Below are 18,702 nucleotides of genomic sequence, written 5' to 3' on the forward strand. Positions count from 1 at the left end.
TTTATTGCCTTGAGGAAAAAATATAAACTCTCTTGTTTGTATTTTAAAATCCTTATAATTATTAGATAGGAAAGTACTTCCAAGAGGTAAGTTGAAAAGTGGATAACTACAATTCTCCCATATTAACCTCTGAGAATAGAATGCCGAAACAAGTCCTAGAACAGTGTGACCAGCAAAATAATGGGGAAAATAATGGGGAAATAGTCTTGTAGTTGAAGAACTTGGAAGATCACCAAAAAGGATCTATCTCACTCAGGTGAAGCAGGAGCACAGCCCAGGATAGGAAGTAGTCCAGCAGGCTACCAGCAAACCAGGGGATATCCTGAGCCCTAGTGAAGTGAAGAAGGCAAATACCAACACCAGAAAACCCATGTGCCTCAGCATAGTCAAGAGCAAAGAGGCAATCTCCAGCAGCCAGAACTCCATTTGCTTTAGTGGAGCCCCTGGGAAATGCAGAAACACTCCACCGACCTCAGCTCATCACAGACACCAGCACAAGGACTCCTGGCTCAGGACCAAGAAAGTCACCAGACCCCTCCGCTCTCAAGAATTACCACTCAACCTTCACCTCACTCCCTCAGCATACCAGCAGTACAAGATGGTACCCTGTGAACTTCCGGGCAACATCAGTGTAGCACTTGATAAATAGCTAGCGCATGCAGTCCCTGGCCTAGAAGCCTAAGACAAGATTCTTTTCATTCCAGGAGCAGAATTCAATTTTTTTAAAAAAGCAAAAATTCCCAAAGAAAATTTAGACAAAAAATGAACAAAAATGAATGTGATCATAGAGAGTTATTATGGTAAAAGGGAAGATCTAGGTAACAAATTCAAATAAGAAGAGTGGTGTCAAAACCCCAAAGAAAAAATGTGAAGTGCTCTCAAGCCCAGAAAAAACTCATGGAAGAGCTCAAAAATCATATGAGAGTTCAAAGAAAAATTGCAAAAAGAACCAAGAACTATAAAAGAGAAATTATGGGGAAAAACTAATAGTTTGGAAAATGAAAACAACTGCTTAACAAGTATAATTGCCCAAATGGAAAAAGAGATTAAAAAATCCACTGAAAGAAAACAACTCATAAAAAAGTACAATTGGCCAAATGGAAAAGAAAGTATAAAAGCTAATTCAGGAAAACAACACATTAAAAGTTATAACTGAGCAAATATAAGCTAATGACTTTATGAGACATTAAGAATCAAACAAAATCAAAACAATGAAGAAAATGGAAGAAAATATAAAATATTTCATAGGAAAAACAATTGACATGGAAAATAGATCCAGGAGAGACAATAGCAGAATCACTGGACTACCTAAAAAACATAATAAAAAGGAGAACCTGGATAGCAACTTTCAAGAAAGTATGAAGGAAAACTGCCCTAGTGACTGGAAGATATGGCATTGAAAGAATCCATTAATTTCCTTAGGAAGAGTCCCCAAAATAAAAACTCCCAAGAAACTCTGTAGCCAAATTTAAGAACTCTCAGGCCAATGAAAAAGCTCTATAAGTGACTAGGGGGAAAATTAAATATTAGGGCCTCACAATCAGTTTTAAACAGGACTTGGCATCTACAAAATTTAAAGCTCAGAGGTCATAGAGCATAATATTCTGGAAAACAAAGAAGCTAGGACTAAAAACAAGTAAACCCTATGAAATTAAACATAACCCACTGAGAGAAAAATGATTATCGAATGAAATAGAGAATTTTATTCCTTCACAAGGAGAAGACCAAAATGAAACCAAAAATTTGATCTCCAAAGTCAAGAACTAAGAGAAATATAAACAGATAAAAGGGGAACAGAAAGCATAAGGGATTCAATAGAGCTAAACTATTTACATCTCTTCAGGGGAAGATGATATTTGTTTTAAGTAAAAATTGTATCACATACTACAGCTAGAGGGAATATACATAGACAGAGGGTATAAGTATAATATGAATTTAAGGGAATAACAAAAAATTAAGAGATGAGAAACAGGAGTATACTGAGTACAAAAGGAAAGGAGAGAGAGAAAATGGGATATTATTTCAAATGAAGAGGCACAAAAGATGGATTACATAGGAGAAAATTGAAGGGTTGGAGATGAGCATCACTTGAACCTTACTCTTAACAACATTAGCAGATAGAAGAAATCATATACACAATCAGTTGGAAATAAAAATTTTACAGGGAAATAGGAGAGGAGGATATTAAATAAAGAATGGAGGGTGGGAGGGATTGACAGAAGGGAGGACAGATCAGGGGAGGTGGTAGACAGAAGCAAAATACTGGTGATATGGGATAAAGTGAAAGAAGAGAGAGAGAGAGAGAGAAGACAAATAGGAGGAAGAATAGGATGGAGGGAAATATACAGGTAATAATCAGAAAAGTGAAAGTGATTGAAATGAACTCTCATAAAATGGAAGAAGATAGCAAAGTGAATGAAAAAAGAGCAGAATCCTACAATTTGTTGTTTACAAGAAACACTTGAAGCAGAGAGACACATACAAAGTAAAGGTACAAGACTGGAGCAGACTATAATGCTTCAGTTGAAGTAAAAAAAAAGTATAACATACAGTTTATATGTAGAAGCTATATCAAATTGCCTACCATTTTTGGAAGAGGAGAGGGAAGGGAGAGAGGAAGAAAAATGTGGAACTCAAAACCTTGTAAAAATGAATGCTAAAAATTGTCTTGACATGTAATTGAGAAGAGGGATACTATTAAGGGGTGGTGGGGCGTTCTTTATAACCTAGACCCAACATATCTTTTTAGCTTCATTGGACATTAACTCCTCCTGTATTCTGTTATCTAACAAAATTGGCCTTCTCTCTATTCCTCACTCATGATAGACTACCTCTCCTCCTCAGAATTGCAATGCATTCCCTCCTATCCTTCATCTTAGAAGTTTTATCTTCTTTCAGATAGAGTAAAATCATCATCTCCTTTGTGAAGTTTTTTCTCATTCTCCATATGTTAGGGCCATTCCTCCCAAGCAATTTAAAATTTCACTACTTTGTATATATTTGTTTTGATTTCATCTTCTAAGATTTGTAAAGAAATTTTCCTTAGTTAAGTATGGCATAATAGAGTTCTGAACTTAAGGGTCAGGAGACCTGGCTTTGAAACCCAGTTCTGCTATTTTCACTATGTGATGCTGAGCAAATCAGTTAGTACCTTTGAAACTTGGTTTCCACATCAGTAGATTAAGGAACAAAAATTAAATGATCATCTTTTCAGCTTGAATATTCTCAAAAGTAAGACAAAAGAATAATAAAAGAAAAATATAGTGTTAAGAAGATTCATCCAATAGACTAGATATCCATTACAATTTTACTCCAATGTTCCATTATGGCATAACTAATCCTGAGCTCTCAAAGACCATTCTAGAATAGCTATTTAACTAGTCACCCTGTATTGAAAAGATTCCAGTATTGGGCTTGATACTGTATTGTGTGCATACAGTCCCAAGGATTAAAAATAGTTCTTGCAACCTAAACTACAGATTAGTCTACATGGTAATGGATATTTCAGTCACAGTTGTTCTCAGAAATACTTTACTAAGTCACAGTGTTTTCAGTCTGTATAAGTGGAGAGAAGAACTTTATACCAAAGAAATATAGACTTTTAAAGTATATAAGCAATTTAGTAGCAATGTACATAATGGATTGGAATAGGGAAAATCTATGGGTTTAGTAATTAGTCATTGTCCTGTTTTAATATTCTCCCATGAAAGTATAACTTGTATTGAAAATTCTTCTCCTACAGGATTTAGACTAAATGATCTCCAAGATACCTTCTAATATTCAAATCTTCTGATTCTGTGTGAGATAATGGAGACTTGGAGAAAGACATTGTGGTAGAGGGGAAAAAATGAATTTGCATCATTTTGAAGGAAGCACAAATGAAAAGGGCTTGCCAAGATCCAAGGAAAAGGAGAAAAGTCAAAGAAAATCCTGAGGCCTCAAGTCCATTACCAATAAGAGAAATGGGAACAGTGGGTAACTAGCTGATATTTTACAGCATTTCTGAATGGAATTTTTGGTTTCCTTTCTATCATAGAGCAATGAAGGTTTCTTTGTATATCCTTTCCTTTGGTAGTAGGATTTGGGTGAGTGAATGAAATAGTGACAGATGGCATAAAAGACTGCAGTAGAGAGATACTATAGGGAGAGATGTCAGCTGAGAGGATTGGGTTATTCAGAACCATGGAAGAATAAAAGAAAGAAGACAAATAAAAAAATGTTCAGATAATTGTCTGATACCTTACAGATTTGGAGACAATTATCGGGGAATGATGTGTTGCTATTTTGCAAAATAAAAATCATCCCTTCAATATTCAGGCATAAATTTAGGCATCAACAGCATGAAAAACATTGTTCTATGTTATGGAATTACAAATATGGATTAAACAAAGTTTGTATTCTCAAGAATCTTATATTTTAGCAGAGAGGGTAAAATGCATATGAAAATAAGCATAATAAAAGAATGGACTGCTTAAGGGACTTGCAATGTGGAAAGAGAGGAAACGGGGGAGATGAAATTGAAAGAAACCTTTATGGAATATGGAGCATTTGAACAGGTTGTGACACAGAGCTGAGGCACAGAGGTAACATATAATAACTGTATTAAAGTATAAACAGGGATAATATGAGACAAATCTAGAAAGATAAACTCAGACCAGATCATAGAAGACTTTCAAATGTCAGGATATAGAATATGACAGTGGGTAGTGGAGAACTACTAGAAGTTTTTGAGTGTGGAAGTAGTATGATGAGCACCAACGCTTAGAAAATGACAGAATGGCATAATTGGTAGAGAGCTATTTTCAGAGTCCCAAAGATAGGATTCCAATCCTGCCTCTTGACACATGCAGATTGTGTATAAGCTGGCCAACTCACTTAATTTTTCAGAGCCCCAAGCAACTATCTCTCAGATGTTCCCATGTAGAGATATCAACATTGTTGGAAGAATTCCCTCAAGAGAGTTATCAATGAAATCACCAATATAGACAAAAAAAATATGGCATTAGTATAAAGGATGGATTCTAGTGACAATAATAATAACAATAGTTAGCATTTATATGGGGCTTAAAAGGTCATAATATGCCTTAAAAGTAATTTTGATCCTCACAATAACCCTATGAGGAAGTTGCTATTATTATCCCCATTTTGCACATGAGGAAATTGAGGCTAAGAGAAATGAAACGATTTGTCCAGAATCACATGACTAGTAAGTATTTAAGGCAAGATTCAAACTGAAAATTCAAAGTCTAAAACTAACTACTATTCCAAGAATGATTTGGGTAAGAGATAAAAATCTAAACTAGAATGGTGATAGAGATAATAAAAAGCAAAAAGCATCAAAAGAAGAATTGCTTAAGTGGAATAAAAGAACAAAATTGTCTCCTAGACTTGTTTGTCACTAGCCATACTAATAGCAGCTAAAACTGTTGAACTATTAAAACTTAGGTAAAATAAGCTGGAAAAATATGCTACTTTGAACTATCAAAGCTAGATTCAAATATGTGCTTGGAGTGATTTTGTAAAGATGCGATCTGCAGTCATTAGAACAGAAAATTATGTCATCTGTCTCCAACAACACCTATAACAACTAGACATATTATTCAAAAGAAGCCTAACCTTAGTCATCATTTTGATCTCATATTATAGCATTTAACTACTTGTTATTCAGTAAATTTCAAATGTTCAACATGAATGAAATTAGTTATATAAAGAAAGGTACCATTATACATTAAAAAATGCTCATTATGCATTAAAACATTCCTGTAGCATACCTTACCTTCATAGATGAGAAATTACACAGTGGACCTTTGGAAATCACTGCTCAAACCAGATCAAACTGAACTCCTTGATGATAACCTTAGCTGAATGCAAATAGGCAACATAATCTCAAATATGTCACCACCTTTGCCTTCTGTTTTGGAGTGGAGGTAAATTGTTAAGAGTATTTAGGGAATGCATGTTCTCTCCATACTGTGCCATTCCTGCAGGGGAAAACAGGCAATTTTCAGTCTCTGGGCAGTCATTCTAACATTCTACCAGAACTAAATTCACATTAAAGAGGAAAAATAAATCTATATCCTCCAGCTACATTGCTTGGTCCAAACTTTACTGAGTTACTCTCAGCCAGGCATGCTGTCTCCAAGCAACAGACAGATTTTCAATTAATTTTTCATTAATTTCTCAATAAAAACAATCATACTCTATCCTCAATGTACAAGTGAATGATGAAAATGAACTCTGTATACTGAAATTCCATTTTCTAAAGAGAGAATATAGATTGTATAAATATGAACACACACAAATTTAATATTCTCAAATTTCAAAAAAAAGTACTAATGGTTTGATGGAGCAATATGTAGCAGAAACATCCCATTATAGAAGGCTATTTCATAAATATGGAGTAATTCCTGTTTAATGAAATGTCTAGTATATACAATATGATTTACTATTTATCAGTAAACTAGCATTTATTAAAAGTCTACTGTGTCAAACACTATGCCAAACAATGCACTTCCAATGTTCCAAGCATGCCAGACTCATGTAAATCACCATCATTCTTTTTGTTACTATCATTACAAATCAGCTACAAACATTAAATGACACGAATCTCTCCCATCATATTAACCCCTTCATTGCCTCCCCCAATTTCAATCCACATACCCCGCTAAAAGTGAGTGAAAGGAAAGTGGAAAAATGGGAAGAAAAGATGAAGCAACAGAGAAGGGATAAAAAGAGAGGCTAAAAAATGGTGAGTAAAAATAAGATGGAGGGAAATTCACAAATAGTAATTATAGGGTTGAGTGTGAATAGGGGTTTTTTCATGGTGACAAAGAACTGGAAATTATGGGATCCCCATAAGTTGGAGAAAGGCTGAACTTGAAATTTTTGATGTCTTGAGATGTGACATGTTTTTCTTCAATTTTATTTCATTTATCACATAAAAACAAGGTGCCAATACTACCGCCTCACACTCCAGAATTATTCATGAAAGACATAAGAATCAGAAGAAAAGGATTCTCCAAATGTCAGGAACAAAGGAAGAAAAAGTAGCACTGAGAGTTTGCCAACCAAAAATGAGACAAGAGAAATTTCAAAGACGAAAAGAAAAATATATAAGGAAAATCTAGGTGCCAATACTGTAGATAAAGTATGATCCAATGAAAAGCGATTCAACTTGGTTGCCCCCATGGGTAGGATTTACATATGTTAAGGCTAAACCAACCCAGAGGGCTTTCCCTACTCTCCTACCACATCCACTACCAGTCATTTGTTTATTGTGACACAGAATTAAATGCATAATCTGACTCCCTGACCCTCATTCCTCATTCTGTATTAGGCAAGTCAAGACTATCCTCATCCCAATGGTCTACATTGCTCTACTGCCTTGTTTTTTGTTGTTTTTGTTGTGTTTTTTGTTGTTTTTTTTTTTTAGTAACAGTGCTTTCTCCCATTAAGTATCACATCAGCTCTCTGACTAAAAATTCTGCATGAAGTTTGAACTTCAAGTTGCTTTGGTCTTCAATTGCAGTACACATCCAATTACACAACACAGCCCTTAAGTTGTCTGAGGGCAATGGGAGTGACACACTAACACCACAGTCCATTGCCATCTATTCTCACATCTTTGTGAGTAATAATAAAGCTTTATTAACTCATATTCTTTTGTGACATTAATTCTTCATTAGAAACCTTCCCTAGCCTTCTGTCCTCTTAAAGAAATAAAGACAAAAGACAGAAAGGAATATCTAAAATTAATTAAATGGTTATAATTGGCTCAGACTCTTACACAAGCAAAGTGACTATGGAAGTTAGAGTTAATAAACCTCACAGCTACAGTTCTTAGGCAAAAAAGTTATGATTTTAGGGTCCCAGAACTGGAAAAGTTATCCCAGAGATCAACCACATTGTCTGGGCCAGGAAAATAATTTCTAATTTGCTTAACAGTTATCATAGTTGAAGAAAGACTAATCAGAGTGGTAAAAGGGACATTTAAAGTGTTAATAAAGTATTAGGGTGTCCAATAAACATCTGTAGGTGATTTGTGATGATAATTCCAAAGATAACAATGACGATTCACTTGATTCTAGTGATTTTTTTCCTTGGCTAGGCTAATTTGAAAGCCAACCTCCTACTAAAAAGAAAAGAAAAGAAAAGAAAAAAGATTGAGCTTCACATTCTTTGAGAACCGATCCAACTAGATGGTGAAATGGATGTAGTATCAGACCTAGAGTAAGAAAACTCATCTTCCAGAATTTAAATCATGCTTCAGACACTTAGCCATGACCTAAGAAAGTCATTTAACCCGGTTTGCCTCAGTTTTATCATCTCTAAATGAGCTAGAGAAGAAAATGGAAAACTACCCCAGTATATTTGCCAAGAAAACCCCATTGAGATCATGAAGAGTCAGACACAAGTGAAAACAACTGAATAAGTACAAGCTCTAATCTTTGCAACAATAAAAGGTATAAAAGATTCTTATCTGCTTTAGTGCATTAGGACCCATACTAAAGAAATCATACATGAAACATTTGACAAGCATTTATTGCTGAATTGATAAATTATTTACTGTTTCTTTGCATCACATATTATGTAAAAGGAACTGTGATCTGTTCTAGATATGTAACAACAAAATTGAAACAATCCTTATATATTAATAAATAAGGAATTACAAAATATATTCAAAATAAATAAGAAGGGGGGCCTAGTAGGTGGTAGAAGGTAGCCCTTGCAATTTAGGAGAATCAGATTAAGTGCATTGTGGGAAGTATAAATTGAGTTGAGTCTTGAAGGAAACTAGTACCTCCTAAGGTGTGGAGGTGAGAGCAAAATGCATCCTACACATGAGCTTATATAATGCTATAGAGATAAAAGTTGAAGATCATGTACAGAGCACAGCAAGTAATGATTATATCTAATCACAAAGGGGAATAATGTACAATTATCTTGGAAAGGCGCCTGTGAGGCAAATGGTAAAAGGCTTTAAACACCAAATAGAGAAATTAGAATTTCATTGTGTACATGATGGGAAGCCACTGCACTTCTTGAGCAGTATGCTTCAGGAATATCTACTTGGCAACTATAAGGAGCCTATATTACAGAGGGGGAGAGATGTAAGGCAATATAATCAATTGGAAACCTACTGATGAGGTTTCTGAACTGTGACAGGGACCAGAATCACTTTCTTGATTTATTGACATGATTCCTACTGTTCATGAGCAGCTGAGTGGCACAGTAGACAGAGCTTTAGTTTTGGAATCAGGAAAACTAATTTGCATTAGTTCAATGGAGTTAATATCCATTAGTTAAGATATTTACTATCTGTGTGACACTGGCTAAGTCAATTTATCCTGTTTTCTTTTGTTCCTTATCTATAAAATAATCTGGAGAAGGAAATGGCAAACCACTCCAGCATCTCTGCCAAGAAAACCCCAAAATGGGATAATGATGAGTCAGATATGATTGAAATGGTTCAACAACATTCAAGTTCATAATTGAGACCCTCAGGAAGACTCTGTCTCAAGCCCAATATCATTTAGCATCTCTTTTCCCATTTGATTTCTGTTTTGTTTGTAGAAATAAAAAGAACACAATTTATGTTCCACTAGCATAGAACGTGAAATTATTTAAAACTATAATCTAGGATCACTAATATTCCTTGACTTCCATTTATATATTGTATACTTTAATGAAGGGTTGCTCATGTGTACTTGTCTCCTCAGAACTCCTACTTTTGGCAAAGACAAGGTTCACTTTGAGTAAATATAGAAAAGCAGAAATAATAAACCCAGACTAGACACCCTATTGTCATGCATTTCCTCCTTCAGCTCCTCAGGGAACAGCACTCCAGTGAATCATAGACTACTCAACAACTTGTTCAAAGAAATTTACTGATTTAAAGTTTCTGACACAGCGTGATGTGACTGATTGTGCCAATGAACTTTTTTTCCCTCAAGTCAAGAAAAACTGCACAACAATAATTACCTAATTAAGATTTGCATAATTATGATTACTAAATTCTGAAAGAACTGTTGTAGTAACAGTTTAACAACTTCTCCAAGGCCAATTAAGTTATGTTTCCTTTCTACTCTAATTTATTTTAATCCGAAGGAGCAATAAACAGGATATGTCTAGTTGATGACTTAATTAACTACAGTATATTAAGAACCTAGGAGATAGTATGATGCTAAAAAGCTGAGTACTCTTCAGGCCATAGTCTTCACTTTCTAGTCACCTAAGAATGTTGGGATGTTCCCACTAGCTTTGTAACTAAGACAGACTGAAATTTCCATTTAGTTGAATCAGGTATGTTTATTCAATGATTGAGAAATGAAAGGAAATAAGAGGAAAGAAATTTGAGGCAAAATGAAAAAGGAAAAATCAATTCTATATTCTTAAAGTCACAAGAAACAACAGTGGAAACCCATTCAAAACTCCATCTCTTTCTATAATATATAAAAGCAACCAGGGATATAAAGTTGAATCAAATAGAAGGTATAAAATAGATCTTATTACAAAACTTATTAAGTTTTGATTTATTTGTTTACAAAGCATAAACAAGGTTCTTAAAGTAAAAGACAAGAAAATATACAAATGTTTTGAACCAATTCCACAGTTCTTTATCAAAAGTGCTCAATGCAAGCAGAAAATAGAAATTAAAGAAATCAAAAATCAAACTATAGCTGATCTATTTCAAAATTATATTTAAAAGTCTTTCATGTTTCAACCTTGACTTCAGGTTACAAAAATGATTATACTCATTATTCTCAGCTATGACATCAAACAATCATTTCTGCTTCTAAAGAGGTCCTCCTGAAAAACAGGAAAACAAAGAGGTAGAAATTGGACAGTATAAAGAGTCCAGGATAAGTGTCAAGGGAGCCAAGATTGGCTCTGACACTTGCCATCCCTCTGTCCTTGTACAAGTCCTGTCTTCATCAGTTTTATTACCTGTTAAAATGATAGGGTTGGCTATAGATAGCCTTTAAGATCTCTTTCAGCTCATTCTCTCAATCCTTAAGGCCTGGCAAATAGTTGATAAACCAAAAACATTCTTGCTATTAGAGATAAATCACCAATTCTGCCTTTCCCCAGACTCATATCTGTTCTTCTTTGGGTTTTCATTAATTCATCTTTTTGGAGATATTTTAGCACAATTTCCCTTTAAGGCTTTTGACCTCAGAGTAGTAACCCATTTTTTTTTAAAGGACATCACCTAAAATTTCCTATTAACTTCAAATGAATTTTATTTACTTTCTTTAAAGACACCAACATTTAACATTTTGTTAGGAAGATGGGTTCACATATTTTTACAAAGCTGTCATCCATGACATTTTAAAGAGATTTATCCTGTCCCTTTCAATATATGAAAAGGCTCTGGTATTTAATTTAAATATTGTGAAATGGTGCTTGCTTTCAAATTACTTTTTAAATTAAAATTTTTTATGATTGTTTAGCCTCTGAGGGCTTTCTGAGCATCTTTTTTTTTTCTTTCCTATCAATAATAGTAATAAACAACTTCTCTTGGGATAATATTTTAACACATGACTTAGCATATAGTTCAACTCCCAGAGTTCTAGATAAGAAAATGGAGGACAGAAAAAGGTTAGAAGACTTGTTCAAGGTCACACATTTTCAAATAGCTCAGCCAGAATTCAGAATCATGTCATTTGACTCCCAATGTTCAAAGAGCATTCTTTTAAAAAAAATATTATGTTGTAATAGAAAGAACACTGGAATTTTGGGCTGAGAAAGCAGCATTTGAGTATTCACTATGGAACTAGATGTGGGATGATTGGCTGGTAGCTTCATATCTGAATCTTAATTTCTTCAATTATAAAATAAGGATGAAAAAGGATCATGGGAGAATGAATAGAGGACCAACCTCAGGTGGGGAAAGACATGCATTTGTCCTGCTTTTAACATAAACTATTTCTCTGAGTGATGTACCCTTTTACAACTCTCAAGCAATACTCTAAGCCTAAAAATGGGAATAAGAGTATAGTAATACTTATAAAGCCCATCTTGGCTTGGTTGTTTCCAAGTGTCACAGTGAACAGAGCACTGGATCTGCAGTTAGAAAGACCTAAGTTCAGATCTAGTGTCAGATACTTACTGGCTATGTGACCCTGGGCAAGTAACCTAACCTCTGCTTACTTCAGTTTTCTTATTTTTAAAATACAGACAATAATAGCACCTACCTTCTAAGATAGTTAAACTCTCTGCAAACTTTAAAGTGCTATGTCAATATTATCAAATATTACTATTTTAATGTATGTGAAACACTGTGAAATTTCACATGAGTATGTACAATAAGGTATAATTGGTTGAATTTTCACAAGGCTTCAAAATGTGCTTCACTATTAGTTTACAAAGTACATTTAAGCACATTATGTCTTTTGATCTTACATAACCCTGTAAAGTAGTCTGGGAAAATACCATCTCCATTTTACATATCAGGAGATTGAGAGTCAAAAAAGGAAAATGATTTCTTGGTAGGCATGAAGTTAATAAGAAATTTGAACCTAGGTTTTTCTGATTTCTCTCCTGACATCAAAAAAAGTGTTTTTTCAGCATGTAAAAATGAAAAGATTGCATCATATTTCTAATTTCAATTCCAACTCAAATTATGATGTATTTACCCATAGAATGCATATCAACTTTTTACTATATTCATTCCCTAACCTATTACTTTCTTTCCTGGGAATTTTTGTTTTGGATTATAATGAGAAATGGAAAGTAAAACCCAGGGAACAAAAAGGACAATGTTCATCATCATCTGCTCATTGTTTAAGGCATTGGCTCTCAAAATGTGATCTTTGGGCCCCTGGAAATCCCAGAGACCACTTGTGGGGATTCAAAAGGTCAAAATTATTTTCATAAAAATGATATGAGCTTAATTCTCCTTTTAAATATTCCAGATATGTCCATTATATGTCTGTATAAAATTTGTGTGAGCTTGGATTTTCTTCAAATAACATTTCAATAAATTGAAAGCAGAAGCAGATATGATAATCCAACTGTTTTCTATTAAGCCAGATGTTGCAGAGATTCACAAAAATATGTAAAAACAATGTCACCCTTCTCACTATTTTTCCTTTTGGAAAATATACTTATCTTTCATAAACATATGCAATTTAAATTAATATGTAATGAGTTTATTATTGTTTTAAATTAATGATAAATATTTTTAAACTGTTATTTTGTAATATATTAAATATTGATAGATATAAGCTATGTTTAAAAAACTTGATTGGGGGTCCTCAATAATTTTATTTATTATTTTATTTATTTATAAATTATTTTATTTATACCTGTATTTATTTTTATTATTATATTTATATTTATTCCTGTATTTCTAGTTTTCATCACCCTGTCACATGGCAGACATTACTTCCAAAGATGTTTTATTCTGATCTCCCTATATTCTGTTGTTCTGGTTCTTCATTATTTGTTACATTAACTGAGTGATATCTGAGTCTTCCATGACCATGAATAGTTGCTTAATTTAATAATTTAAAAAACATAAATATTTAGACTAGCTATTATTAGACAATTAATTGCCATTAAGAGCTCTCATTAGCTGAGAAAGATTTTTAAGGCCCTGTTATCAAAAACTTTAAAGGATCCTTTAAGAATCACTGAGCTAAAGCACTGGATTGACAACTGCTGGTAGTTTAGGTATGGAGGCTGAAAACTCACTTCACTAGACAAACTGATTCTTTTTTTTTATTATTTGAACTTTTAAAGACTGCCTTAGTGAAGAAAGAAGCTGAGTATTTTTGAAGAGTTTTGTTCCTAAGGAAACCAATTCTTTTTTTTATACAATGAAGGTACATTTCTCTCTTGCCTTGAATCTGTGACTCAGAGAAATAATATAACGGTGTAACAGCATAGAAAAAATGTGTAATTAGAAAAGCCAAGAGAAGTAGACTTCAAAATGGTTTTTGTTCCAGGAATTGATATTTCCAAACCAAATTACAGCTTTTGATGAATTTTGATGCTGAAACACCCATTCTTATCCCTATGTTTTCCAATTCTTAGTTGGAAACTGAAAGCTTATTATTTTTCTTTCCACACTCTAAGTCCAAAGGGGGAAAAATAAGAATGCATGGATATTTAGTATGTGAATTGAATTTCAGTATTTTCAATCTGCAGTTAATTCTTCTGATAATTTAGGACAGATGTGTTTAGATAAAACCTTATAGATGTCTTAAATGTTATTAAGTTTTTAAATTATCCTAGAGATAAAAATCTGAAACAAAATCCTAACTGCTCACCAATATTAATAATGGCATGTTATTTGACTATCACTAAGTATAGCAATCAAGTTGGAGCATAATGCCCATTTTACATTGTCATTCTTGTTGTTCTTTTAATTGTAAAGTCCCAATTAGGGCAGTTAAGAATTTTATTTTATGTCTGCTGAGCCTTGTAAGATGGGAAGAATCTTGGTACAGAAATTCTTTAATTCAGTCAGGGAAATAGGAGGAAAATGGAAGAAGAGAAATTAGAGGAAGATTTTAGATTAAGGGAAAAATTGGTTCTAAGGAAAATAAATTCCAACAGAAAGGGCACCAAAATAATATTTATAGCATTTCTTTTGAAGTAGTAAAGAATTAGAAATTTAGAGGTGGTCAAATTTTGAAATGTATATATGATGTAATACTATCATGTCATAAAACATAATGAAGGGGTTTCAGAGAAACCTGGCAAGACTTTTATAAATTGATGCATAATAAAGTAAGTAGAACCAAGAGAGCAATTAATATAATGGTAACAATAACGTTATGACTAACAACTCTAAAAGATTTAAGAACTCTGATTAACTTAATCACCAATCATGTGTCAAGAGAAATAGTAATGAAATAAGCTAATAACCTCCTAATGAACAAGATTCAGACAGCTGAATGAGACTTTTTTGTTTTTGTTGTTGTTGTTGGACATAGTCAACACAGAAACTTTTTGTTGTTTGATTATAGATGTTGGTAACAATGTTTTTTTTTTCATCTTAATTGAGAGATAATGATGGGAAGGAGAAAATGAGGACTTTTGCCAATAAAAATTAATTTTTAAAAATCAGTATATATTTTGGATCCATTTACTTTGGAATCCTATAATAAATCTTTTTCCTCTTTTTATGGACTCAAAGTGAGGTTTGATACAAAAAGAAGCTTAAGGGATGAACATGAGCCTTAGAGTTGATTTTCCTCTTTTATAGCTGAAGCCCAGCATGAGTGACTTCTAAGTATACAAGTCCTTTTTGCCCAGGACTGTTCTAAGCAATGTCCTTAGGTAATTACTTTCTGTATTATTTCATTCTGCATCATGGCTAGCAGTTACTGATAATATAAGTTTATTTTCTTTTTATGTTTTTCATTAAAACAAAAACTAACAAGTATTCAGTCAGAAATATATTACAACAATGAAGGAACTCTTCAGAGCTCTGATCAAGTTCAAGCCCAAATTTATTTCAAGAAAAGCCACGAAAAATTGGAACAAAAGGTTTGGCAATTGTCAGTGCTGTAAAATTACCCATACATATAACTTGTAAATAAAAAGCTATTTAAAAAAAAAGAAAAAGAAAAGCCACATAACCTTAAAACCTACCTGACAAACCCTAGTTACTCTTTTTTGTAACAATGCAACTCTGCTAACACTTCTAGCACCACTTTACATGACAATACAATGGGAAGATTCTAATGTTGTATGCAATCATTTTTGACTTTTTAATAAAATTTCATTTTCTATATAGATTTGATTTGTGTCACGTGTAAATGCTTAAATAGACTTTAGAGCTAGTGAAAGTTCCCCTTCTGCTTTTCTAAGCTAATATCAAGACATAATGAATTCTTTATATTTTAGATGCCCCAAATCACTGAAATAAAGGAAATCCAAAGCTGGGATAAAATGAGTGAGAACTGACTTTGAACAGAAGTAGGAACAGGAAGAACATCAATGAACAAGTAAGACAGCCTGCCCATGAATCTTCCCAGATTATATTAACAAATCAATAAGTCTAAAAGAATTCAGTGCACAGAAAAGTAAAAAATAGTCCCTGTCCTCAATGATTTCAGATTCTAAGGAAGAAAGAATAACTTGCAAACATCCATTAACATAAGAAATATATACAGAAAAGCTAGGATGTGGAGAGATGTGAGAACTATAAATAAGAAAATCTTGTCCAAAGTTTTCAATATATTTTTATGTTTTTTTTTCATTCAAGCAGCATTCTTTATTGTTTTTCATTTTGATTATCCTTTGTTCTCAAAGAGGTCCAATGACATCAGAAAAGTGATTAATCACTTGACTTGAAAGCGAATTGAATTTAAGTAATGTAGTACTGTGCAAAGTCACCAGCCTCAGTCTCCCACAAAAGCCACCTGGGACCAGTGACAAGACACAGTATTACTAAACATGACTCTGGATACAGTGAAAGATCTTTTCAAGCTCAGGTCCTTCCCACATGTCAATTTGTCTATGGAACTGGAGAGAATACAGAAGTCATTGATTTAGAATTGGTCTGATTGATCTAATCTTTGGTCACATAATGAGACAGGATTCTTTAGGAAAGACCCAAATGTTTGGAAAGATTGTAGGCAAAAAGAAAAGAATATGGAAGAGGATAAAATGTATGTATAGATGTATAGATAATGTCATAGGAATAATGAATATGAGCTTGGACAGACTTCAAGAGATAGAAGTAGCTGGCAGGGTCATGCAGAGTGTGATATACCGGAATGACTAAACAAGAAGTCCAGTCTTCTCATTTATAGATGAAAAGACTAATAAAATAAGCAACTGAAACTGCCATCAAGAATCATCACCTAATTAATTTCTAAAGCTGAAAAATATACTTTCTTTTTTAAAATATAGTTTGTAATTTTACATTCAAACGTGTGGAAAATGAATGTATAAGATAAAATGAATCTCTGACTAAAACTCAAACATTACATAAATAATACATAAAGATGTATGTGGTAAGTTTATCTGATGCTTCTTCATATTTAAATTATCTCTTTACGTACTCTGTGCACTTCTAATCTGTAATCATACTGCACCTAAAAGTTAGCAGCATTTCAAACCAAAACATTCCTTGTTCACCTTCTCTAAAAGTAGTTTGACAGTTACTGTCACTCAAACAAAATTTACTCTGTAAAATGTCAAGCTAGATAAACCACTGGGAAAAATGTGATGTTTCAGGGACATGACACATCTACACCAACTACAATGAAGTCAGATGGGAAATTAGCACTGCCCTGAGCTGACTAGGTGCATTAATTTGTCAAGCGCATGTTGCTACAGGACCCAAGACTCACAAGGGCTGTGTTTAGACTGAGATTGAAGAGTAATGTGAGAGCAGATTAGTTTGCATGGCTGCCACATAGTAACATTGCTTTGTTCTTTTTTTTTAAAAGAAACAAGTTATAATTTCCAGTAGCAAAAATACTTTAATAATTACATTATTAAGAAGAGTCATGGGAACATCAGCACTTTGTTTCATCTAAAAGCTGGGTGCCATTTCCACAATTCTTAAAACTATATGTTCTTAAAGTCTTAGCAGATGCTTCATATTTCTGTTTAAGATTATTTTATTATATTTTTCTTTTGTTTCAAGTTAATCTCTTTTCCCTCTATTATTAGCTTAGGAAAGTGGAGTTATTCATAGGATTAAAGATAGATTTAATGCTAAAAGGGAATTTTAAGAAGACTTTCTTAATGACACTGAATGTTAATTCCCTCATCTATAAATTATATTCAATTTATCCTATATAATCTTATTTATACATAATTGTTTGCATGTTGTCTCCTTCACTAGATCATGAAATCCTTAAGAAAAGACATTTGTCTTTTTATCTTTCTTTGTATCTCCAGTGTTTAGTACAGTATGTGGCATATAGTAAAGGCTTTATAAATATTTATTTCCTGACCAATTAGAGGCCACTTACTTTACTTCTTTTATTTTACAAATAAGGAAACTGAGGAACAGAGGTTAAGCGACTAGCTAGAGGACAACAGGTAATGAATGTCAGGTCAGAGAACCAAGTCACAAACTCAAGACAGCCAAACCTAATACATTTTCCCTTTTACCATTTAATCAATTCAATCCAATCAATATTTATTCAGACAAGAGTTCATTCACCATTCAAAATAGCTAGAGCAGCAAAATGGTGGAGAAAAGACAAAAAATTTGCCTGAATTCCCTCTAGTTTCCTTCAGAAATAACATTAAATCAAGCCCCTACACAGATTCAGGAATGACAGAACCTACAGAAAGAGTGAAACAATTTTCTAGCTTAAGATAACTTAGAAGTAGTTCTGAAAAGTTCTGTCTCACTTAGATAAAAGAGGACCACATGTGGCTCAGTGCAGACAGAGACCAGGCAAGCCAATGAGAGGTTCTGAGTCATAGTTCTTATCAGCCACCAAAGTCTTGGCTCAGCATGTTAGTGACACAGTAGATTAGTAGGGGGGTCCAACCCCGACATAGAAAGCAAAATGCTGGCATAGGATCCTCTGACATAATATATGCAACTAAGATAGATCACAAAATAGTCTCAAAGTGAAGTTAAAAAAAAAAACAGAAAAAAGAGCCCTGACCATAGAATGATATTATGGTGACAGGGAAGATCAAAACAGAAATGCAGAAGAGGAAAACAGTGTCAAAATACTCACATGTGAAACCTCAAAGAGGAATATAAATTGT

The 18,702-nt window shown here is 33.4% G+C and overlaps 1 long non-coding RNA gene across 1 annotated transcript in view; it reads right to left on the reverse strand.

Annotated features, from left to right (window-relative positions):
• Positions 1-5,781: 5,781 nt before the first annotated feature.
• LOC116422064 overlaps positions 5,782-18,702 on the reverse strand; it is a 32,367-nt gene continuing 19,446 nt past the window's right edge. The window contains exon 3 of the long non-coding RNA XR_004232651.1: positions 5,782-5,981. This is a non-coding gene — a long non-coding RNA (uncharacterized LOC116422064). The remainder of the gene's footprint in view (positions 5,982-18,702) is intronic.

The sequence above is a fragment of the Sarcophilus harrisii genome, chromosome 3 (genome assembly GCF_902635505.1).
Source record: "Sarcophilus harrisii chromosome 3, mSarHar1.11, whole genome shotgun sequence".
Lineage (NCBI taxonomy): Eukaryota > Metazoa > Chordata > Mammalia > Dasyuromorphia > Dasyuridae > Sarcophilus > Sarcophilus harrisii.